General features: G+C 37.6%; 1 pseudogene; it reads right to left on the bottom strand.

The window, feature by feature from the left end:
- Positions 1-483: 483 nt before the first annotated feature.
- The window catches only part of LOC122124525, a 53,098-nt pseudogene continuing 44,319 nt past the window's right edge, over positions 484-9,262 (bottom strand).

Genomic DNA, 9,262 nt, shown 5'->3' with positions numbered 1-9,262 from the left:
GTTGCAGCCATGGAACCAAGAATTGAGGGCCATGGCTGGAGCAAATCGCCCTGAGAAAAGATGGATTCATTTTTGTCAAAGACACAAGTCTCTATGGGAACTCTCATTCTAACTGATTTTCTTCCTAGTAATATATTCACAGAATATGTAGACTATGTAATGAATGAACAATGACATATGCATAATATTTGCGAATATGGAGGGAATTAAGAAAAAACTGCAATGGCCAGAAGTAACTGGTTCCTTGAAAGAGAGCTGGTAGGTTCTTTGTTTGGCCTCTAAGCCTTTTAGCACAGTATTTTGTATTGCATTCAAACATATGAAGTTCTTAAAATGTAAAATCAGGACAAAGAGTTAAAAATAAGGAAATTTTCCTAATAAAGTATCACAAACTGCATCTTTAAATTCAGAGGTACTTAACTTGAAATTTTTCTCACGTTAAATTGCCTTTTGTTCTACCGAAGAGTTGATATTCGAAAATTCCTAAAGAGAATTTTTTTTTCTTTTCTTCCTTTTTAAGGAACCATAGTGAGGTCCACCTGTTTCTGCTGTGAGCTCTTTCTTCCACTTACTGCCCAGTTGCTGTCAATACTCATCCCCATAGGAGACAAGCAGCTCACATCCTGCATTGATGACATGACAGGTTTGGTAGAAGATCTACCTGTGGTACTGAAAGGCCCTCAGATTCTGTTTCTCAGCATACCTGCCACAGTTCATATACCTAAAGTTGAAGCAGGCACAGGAAGGAAACATAAGAGGGTAAGTTTCTGCTCCCTTTGGATCTACTCCTAATACTCATCCACTCTAGAACTCTAAGTGCACTGTTTTCAAAGCCCAGTTCCAGACTTCTTTTAATCCTTATTTGTCAAAAATAGATTGATTTCCAGATTCTCTAAATTGAGTTAAAGTTTATGTCATAGATTTGGGTGGGGACATGTACTCTGTTTCTAGATTAGCACACATCATTTGACATTTGGCCCAAGTAATTTTCCTTAGATTGGACTCACTCATGCACCTGTCTCCACTATGTTCCCATAGAAATTCTTTGTCTTATAAAGACAATAGAGGGAAATTTGTTTATTCATGATGTCGTTTCATGATAAGACAATGGTTCCCCATGGCACAGGGCTGCAGGACATATCACAGACCCACTGCTTTCTGAACCTCACTACTGCTCCAACTCTGCTTCTACGTGTTTGAGTGTACCCTAATAGACTAAAGTTCTTTCTTGTAGGTTGTTAGGGCACTATGTACTTTGCAAAAACTAGGAAGAAAAATTATAGTTAAATACTCCTACAATGAAATTGTCATTTCTGTCTCCACATGTGTTTCGCAATTACTCAGGGAATATGATTTATTCAACTACTGAGGGTAATTCTTTGACTCGTATACAGTATGTGCTTTTTAGATGCAGGATCTATGAATGAAGTTAGGCCCTTTGGTTTTTCTTCTAATGTCTTAATTTTGTCTCTCATGGAAATCTTTATTTTGATACAGTACACATATATATGCATACATACATACATACATACATACATACATACATACATACATACATAGCAGAGCTAATGATTGAACTCAGTAACTAAACTTAACTCTTGCAATACAATACTCTACCACTTGAACCACTAGCCCTTTTTGTGTTGTTTATTTTTGAGGTATTTTTTGTCTGTCCAGGGGCTTAAACTCTGTGCCTGAATGTTGTCCTTCAGCTCTTCAACTCAAGGCAAGTGCTCTACCACTTGAGCCACAGCGCCGCTTTTGATTTTCTGGTGGATTATTGGAGATAAGAGTTTCACAGCCTTTCTTCCATGGGCTGGATTTGAACCATGATATTCATATCTGAGCTTTCTGAGTAGCTACTTACAGGTTTGAGCCACCAATGTGCAGTTTATTTTTGAGGTATTATTTCCCCTGCTGTCCTGGGTTGCCATCCTGCTTGTGCTTGCCTGGGTTGCTGAAGATACTTCACTTTATCCAGCCATTGTACTTCCACTGTAGCTGGGATAACAAATGTGCACCAAGGTGCTCAGCCATTGGTAGTAATTGGGGTCTTATAATCTTTTATGCTAGGACTGGCATCAGACTGAGATCTCATCATCTCTATCTCAAAAGTCCAAATTAAAGGTTGAGCTATGGAACCCAGCTATACTATTTATATTTTTATTTCTTTTCCCTCAAATATTCATAATTTTGAAAGCACCAAGTACAGCAAAAGAAAAATGGAGATATGGGAATCCATTGAGAAAGGTGTGATGATCACGGTGCAAGTCTTGTGAGGAGAATATCTTCTTAGGAACCATGAAAATGACTGCTGGACTCACTCCAGATGGCCGGGGATTTATCTTTTTCATCTACACATAGCAGTTTCTCCTTTTTGTGATCTGAGTTTCAGAAAGACAAGCTAAAGGCTTTTGAGTAATAATCGGCAAAATCACATTACTTGAGTCCAGTGATTCTCTTTGAGCCTGCATGGATTCAGCAGTTGTGAACACATAGGATGCCGTCTACACATCTGAGGGGATTTGTCATAGTCCTAACAGAGGCTCCTTAAGCGTGGATGCACTTTGCCTCTAACACACTCTGTTTATATGCACTATACTTTGATCCTAAATCAGAATGTCCACGTTTATGCAGATTCCACAAACACATACAACTATTTTGTCCATGTCCTAGCAATGTTTCATTGGAGGCACAGGAGGATACATGGAGTTAGAGAAAGGAGGGAAAGGGAGAGCATTTCTTACCATCCAGGAGTACCTATTGTCTGCATCTTCATCTTCTATGATCAAGCCCTCATAGGGACTAAAGTGCAAACCCAATGGCAGATCAGATTCCTCATTCCATACTCTAAGCCCAGCCTCAGGAATACTGTACTGACGAATTCTCAGCCCAGTGGGCAGACTGAGGACTGAATGGTCATAATACCCCTTGTCCACCACATTGTTTCTTACAAATATAGGTGGCCCATTAACAGTGTAGCTGTTGATGAATGAGTTCTGACACTGCTCACAATCTGAAGCAAGAGCAGCAAAAATTAGTAAAGAAATATGTACATTCGGGGGCTGGAAAGGTGGCTCAGTGGTAGAGCGCATGCCTTGCATGCCAGAGGCCCTGTGTTCGATTCCTCAGCACCACATAAGAAAAAAGAAAAAAAGCTGGAAGTGGTGCTGTGGCTCAAGTGGTAGAGCACTAGCCTTGAGCTGATAGCTGAGGGACAGTGCTCAGGCCCAGAGTTCAGGCCACATGACAGGACCCAAAAAAATAAAGAAATATGTACATTCTCAGATTTAACAATCATGAGAAAGAGCACAGAATGCATATCATTGTCACTTAGTTCTTCATGTGAAGTTACTAGAGTAAACCAGTAATTGGGGGCCAAATGACCTGATGAATTATTATAAAAGCACATTTGCCTTCTGTTTGAACAAGCACAGAGGGTTACTTACACAGGTAATCATCATCCTGGGGTTTACGGATATCTCCATAAGTATAACTCTTTCTTTCCTGTAGGCTGTATATGCTCATTTTTACCTCCTTTTTCCTACGTCCATGTTGAAAATCAATGGTTAGTTAAGTTGGGGATCAACAATGTTTGTCCCTATTTCTTCAGAAAAGTAAAATCTCTTACTACCAAATTATCATCTATTCTTCTCACATACTCTGGTCCCCCATTAACCTTTGACTCAGAGATACAAAGACTTCACTTTAACATTAACTACAGGTTTCTAATTCAATTTTAAGTTTTGACCATTCCCATTTTCAGGTTTAATTTCTACTTCATTAAATTTCTTATAAAGTGGTCATTGATGAATGTATTCATTCAGAATATTTGTTGAGGGTATGTTAAGTATTGAGCAAAGACCTGGACATACAGGATTGAAAATGTGGGGTCACAGATTTATTAGACAGTTTGCGTGTATCTATTATTTTACCTTTTACTTATCGTTTTCAGACAACATTCAGGCTGTACACATTTTTCTTGCCAGTCCTGGGGCTTGAACTCATGGCCTGGGCAGTCTCCCTGTGCTTCTTTTGCTCAAGGCTAGCACTCAACAACTTGAGCCACATTGCCACCTCTGGCATTTCTGTTCATGTGGTTCTAAGGAATAGAACCAAGGGCTTCATTCGTACAAGACACATACGCTACAACAAGCCACATTCCCAGTGCAGTCTGTGCATCTTTATCCATGTTCTTCAGATTAACATTCAGAAGTTCAGGGAGATTGTAAAATGTGTCATGGCCTAAGTGCCTCCATGTAGATAATAACCCAAGTGTGTAACTTCATTGTCAAATTCTTATGTGCTGCTCATTGGAAACCTAATTACTAGTTCCACAGCTTAGTTCAGCCTATGTTTGAACTTTCCAAAGTCCACCTCACATAGTCAGATTACCCTCATCAACCTTGCTAGAATTTCCAAAATTAGTAAATTTCCCAAGTTATTTTCTCTTACCCAATTTTTGTTTGCAGTATTGTCCTTGTGTATTTGCTTCTCCAGGAGGGAACACTGGTTTCTGGGCCTCTTCTAATCCACTTGACTTTGAGAAATTTATAATTCCTGAGAACTTCTTCAAACTAGGTTCCTTACCTAAGGTTGTCTTGGGCATTCCCTTCATTGAAAGTCACATATAGAATTAGAATCTATTTCCTAAGGCTTTCATCTCCTATCAGTTTTCTCTCAAATCCATATAAGTTAGACTGAGGGAGGGAGAGCACTTGAGAATACAAACCGAAGAGCAAACAAGGTCTGTGAATGAAGGAAATGAAGCTTGGAAGAAGACATGTCTAATGGAGACATTTAATGAAAGAGAACACGGGGAAAGTGGAGAATTACAAAACTTGGCTGGCAAAAGATATGACAGAGCAGTGAAAATAGGAAGAAATTATTGGCAGAAATCTATATGGACAATTAAGTACATTCAAATTGCAACTAGGTATAACAGATGACTTTGAAATTAGTTTGACTTTTTTCTATGTAATTTTGCCTGAAAAAGTATGTACCACCTAATAATTGTATAAATTGGTATACATGTCTGTTTTTGATGTGATAAGGTAAAAAAAAAATGTGATAGGGTAAAAAAAGAAAATGTTCATCAGGCAGACTATAGTGACTCGTGATTGTAATCCTAGCTATTCAGTAGGCTCAGATCTGAGGATTAAGGTTGGAAACCAGCCCAAGCAGTAGTAAGACTCATATCCACTTAACCACCATAAAAGCCAGGAGTGGTATTGTTGTTCAAGTTGTTGAGTGCTAGCCTTGCTAGCACAATAGGAAGGATCTGGAACAGTGATTAGGTCCTGATTGTAAGTCTCAGGCCCAGCACCAAAAAAATTTCACCAAAGAATCTTGTGAATTATTAAAATACAGCATCAATGGGACTAAGCATGTCTTTCTGCTTTTTTTTCCAGTCCACGGCCTGGGCCCTTTCTCTGAGCATCTTTGGCTTGAGGCTAGCACTTTACCACTTGAGCCACAGCACCATTTTCAGCTTGCTTTTCCTGTTTATGTGGTACTAAGGAATCAAACTGAGGGCTTCATGCAACCATGCAACCATTAAGCTACATTCCAAGCCCCTAATCATTTGTTTTTGAGCTCTGATATAAATTTACTTTCTGTGACATCTCTAGTTGAAATAAATTAGTTGAAATTGAATTTGAAGATGTTAATTTCAGTATTTCTCGAGCCTGTTACTTTTACTTAAATTTCAAAACTGATTAATTATTTCATATATTGATTATAACTTATTGTTTATCCTGAAAATACTGAGGGGGGATCAGTTGAGACCTCAGACATATGAAGAAAGATCAGTTATTGTCCAACCACTCAAAAGATTCACATGTAAAGGCTACAGCTAAACAAACAACTATGGAAAGTTCCAGAATCAGCTAACTAAAGCTCAGAAGGGGGGACCAATCCTCCTCTTCCTCACAGAATTGAGATTTGAAATTAGCCTCAGAAGGATATGTATCTATGTGAAATATTAAGTCACTTTTTTTAGTTGTCACTTCTAAAACATCAAATTTGAAACTCGTTAGGGCTGGGGGCTGCTTCTTAACAGAAGCGTCCTTTTTCAATAGAAGGAATTTTCTGGGTATCAGTAAACTTTTCCTTAAAACTTACAAATAGTGTGGATTTATTGGTGCATCTATCACTTTGGTAAAACAAAATGAAGAGAGATTGGAACAGAGATTGGAACAATCATTCAGTGAATGGTGTGAAGGTGTATGTCTAAGATAGCTAAGATTTTATAATGCTGTGTAAGTATTTATGAACTTGTAAGTGAATTTAAAGAAAATGTATTGGTAGACTTCACCACCACTAGGTGTTATCTCAGACACAATACATTTTTAGGTTTCAGTTTTCTCATCACGTAAGTGATTATAGTTTACTATTTGCCTCATTATGTTGTTGTCGTATTTAAATATATTTGTTCATGGGACATTTAAAATAAAGTCTAAAATATTGTGAAAATAAAATAAGTGGTAGCAATTATTGTGGATATGAATTGAATCTTAGAATGAATATGATAAGAACAGAAGAGATCAGGAAAAGGAAGCAGATGTTCCTAAGGCTTCTTCTCTTAGTTGGAACCATGAAGAAATTTTACTCATCAGTAGAATTTGGGAGACATTTATCTTCTGACGCTTACTCTGTTCAGTTCTGTAGGTCACCCAAGAAGGTTTGACTAAAAGTGATGAGAAATCAGGATTTTGGTTACAAAATATCTCCAAACTGTGGATTCTCATTTTTGATAGCAAATCTCAGCCAGAGAGAAAAGATTATTTTAGGAAAATGTTTTCTGAATTATCATTAAGGCTTGTCCTTATATTTTTTTCTTAAATTTCTTCAAACTTAGACAAAACCCACCTTTGCTTCACTCTGTGTTCATAAGCTATCTGTTATAATTTAATTGGCATTTGGTGACAAGAAACACTAAGCAAATTAGGAACAAGAGGGAAAGATTATTTAGTTAAATAGCATACATCATGGTCAACTTAGTTTCATTTCAGTGATGAAGGATTGTTTAACACATATAAATCTTTAGGCACAATGCAGCACGTAAGCAGATCAAGGACAAAATTCACACAGTCATTTCTCTGGATGCAGAAAAAGCCTTTGACAAAAGTAAACATTCTTTTTTTATTTGGTCAGTTGTGGGGCTTGACCTGTGGGCCTGGATGCTATCCCTCAGCTCTTCAGCTCAAGGCAAGCATTCAATCATTGAGGCACAGCACTACTTCCAGTTTTCTGGTCGTTTATTGGAGATAAGAGCTTCACGGACTTTCCTGCCCCGGCTGGCTTTGAACTGTGATCCTCAGAGCTCAGCCTACTGAGAAGTCAAGATTACAGGTGTGACCCACCAATGCCCAGCTAACGTCAGCATTCTTTTATCATTAAAGACTTGAAGAAATTAGTGATACTGGGTATATATCTCGATAGGATTATGGGTATATGTGAAAAATTAAATCATTTCTGCTAATAGCAAGAATGACACAAATGTCTATTTTTTCCACCTTTTTCCCATATTGAATGCAATCAAGCCACAGAAATAAGCAAAGAGAAAGAAATAAATAGGTCAAAAGGGAAGAAAACATTTAAATTATGCTTATTCACAGATAACATGATCCTGTATTTAAAAGATCCTAGAAATTTCCACAGAAAAATTCTAGATCTTATAAATGCTATTGGAAATGTGCCAGAATATATGATCAACATGTAAAAATCATTAGCTTGTCTGCCAACAATGAACCGTCTGGAAAAGAAATCAGAAAAATCACAATAGTCTCAAAAAATGAGCTTAAGACTGTGCTTAACTAATGAAGTAAAGGACTTCTATAATGAAAAGTATAAAACCTCAAATAGAACTGAAAGCCAACTTGGGCAAGTAAGTTTGTGAGACTCTCACTTCCAATTAAGCACCAGAAAATGGGAAGTGGTGCTGTGGTTCAAGTGGTAGAGTGCTCACCTTGAGTTGAAGAGGTCAGAGAAATACTCAAGGCAACTGTCAGGACTGACGATGATGATGATGATGATGATGATGATGATGATGATGATGATGATGATGATGATGATGATGATGATGATGATAAACTTAAAAATGGGCACTATGGATTACATTTCATTCTTTCAAAATTATAAGATGAATTCCCAATCCTCAAAATATTATTTGGAGATGGAGCCTTTGGTAGGTAATTAGGGTAAGATGACATCATGGAGGTGAGGCCCCAGATGGATTTAACTTTCACAGAAAAAGAAAAGAAAGATCCTTTCCATCTCAACTGTTCCTCCTTTCCCAGTCATGAACATACCAATATTTCATGCAGATACACAATGAGATATAAGCCATCTACAAACCTAAAATAGATCCTTCATCAGAACCCAGTCACACTAGCATACTGGTTTGAGCTTTCAAGCTTTCAGAACTATGAGAAATAAATTTTTATTTAATTAACTCACTGCATACTATTTTGTTATGGCAGACTAAGTTGAACATACAATGAGAAAAACACTGGAATTCACCGTTTTTACAAAGAAGATACATAAATCTTTGTATGTGGCTAACAAATGTGTGAAAATATGCTCAATATTACTAAGCAGTAAGGAAATGGAAGTAAAATGTCAATGACTCCTTAGGATGCCTACCATAAAAATAAATAAAAGGATGCTGGATGCTGGGCACTGGTGGCTTTAGCCTGTAATCCTAGCTACTCAGGAGGCTGAGGTCTGATCATGGAGCAAAGCCAGCCTGGGCAGGAAAGTCTGTAAAACTCTTATTTCCAATAAACCACCAAAACACCAAAAGTGCCGCTATGGCTAAAGTGGTAGAGCACTAGCTTTCAGCTAAAGAACTGAGGGACAGCACCCAGGCCCAGAGTTCAAGCCCCACGACCAACAAAATAATGGGACCTTTGTTCGCTGCTAGTAGAAATATAAAATAGTGCTGTTGCCTTGGGAAACAGTATGAAAAGCATTCTAAAAATTAAAAGCATAACTAGCTTATTATCTAGCAATCCGATTCCTGATATACTTAGAGACAGGAAGGAAGGAGGAATGGAAAGAAGTAAGGAAACAAGGAATGTAAATAGATCCTAAATAGATATTGGCACATTCAGCATAACTGCAGCATTATTAATACTATTGACAGTTGTAAAGAGGTTGCATAGGAAAACATAGACATTATATATGAGTTCCAAATTACATAACCACATAAAGGAAGAACAGTTAAGGTTCACCTGTCTTTTCCCAGGTTTATCCAATG

This window comes from Dipodomys spectabilis, unplaced genomic scaffold (assembly GCF_019054845.1).
Source record: "Dipodomys spectabilis isolate Male_0828 unplaced genomic scaffold, ASM1905484v1 ptg000239l, whole genome shotgun sequence".
Lineage (NCBI taxonomy): Eukaryota > Metazoa > Chordata > Mammalia > Rodentia > Heteromyidae > Dipodomys > Dipodomys spectabilis.
Note: the sequence above shows the minus strand (reverse complement) of the source record. Positions and strands in the feature narration are given on the sequence as shown.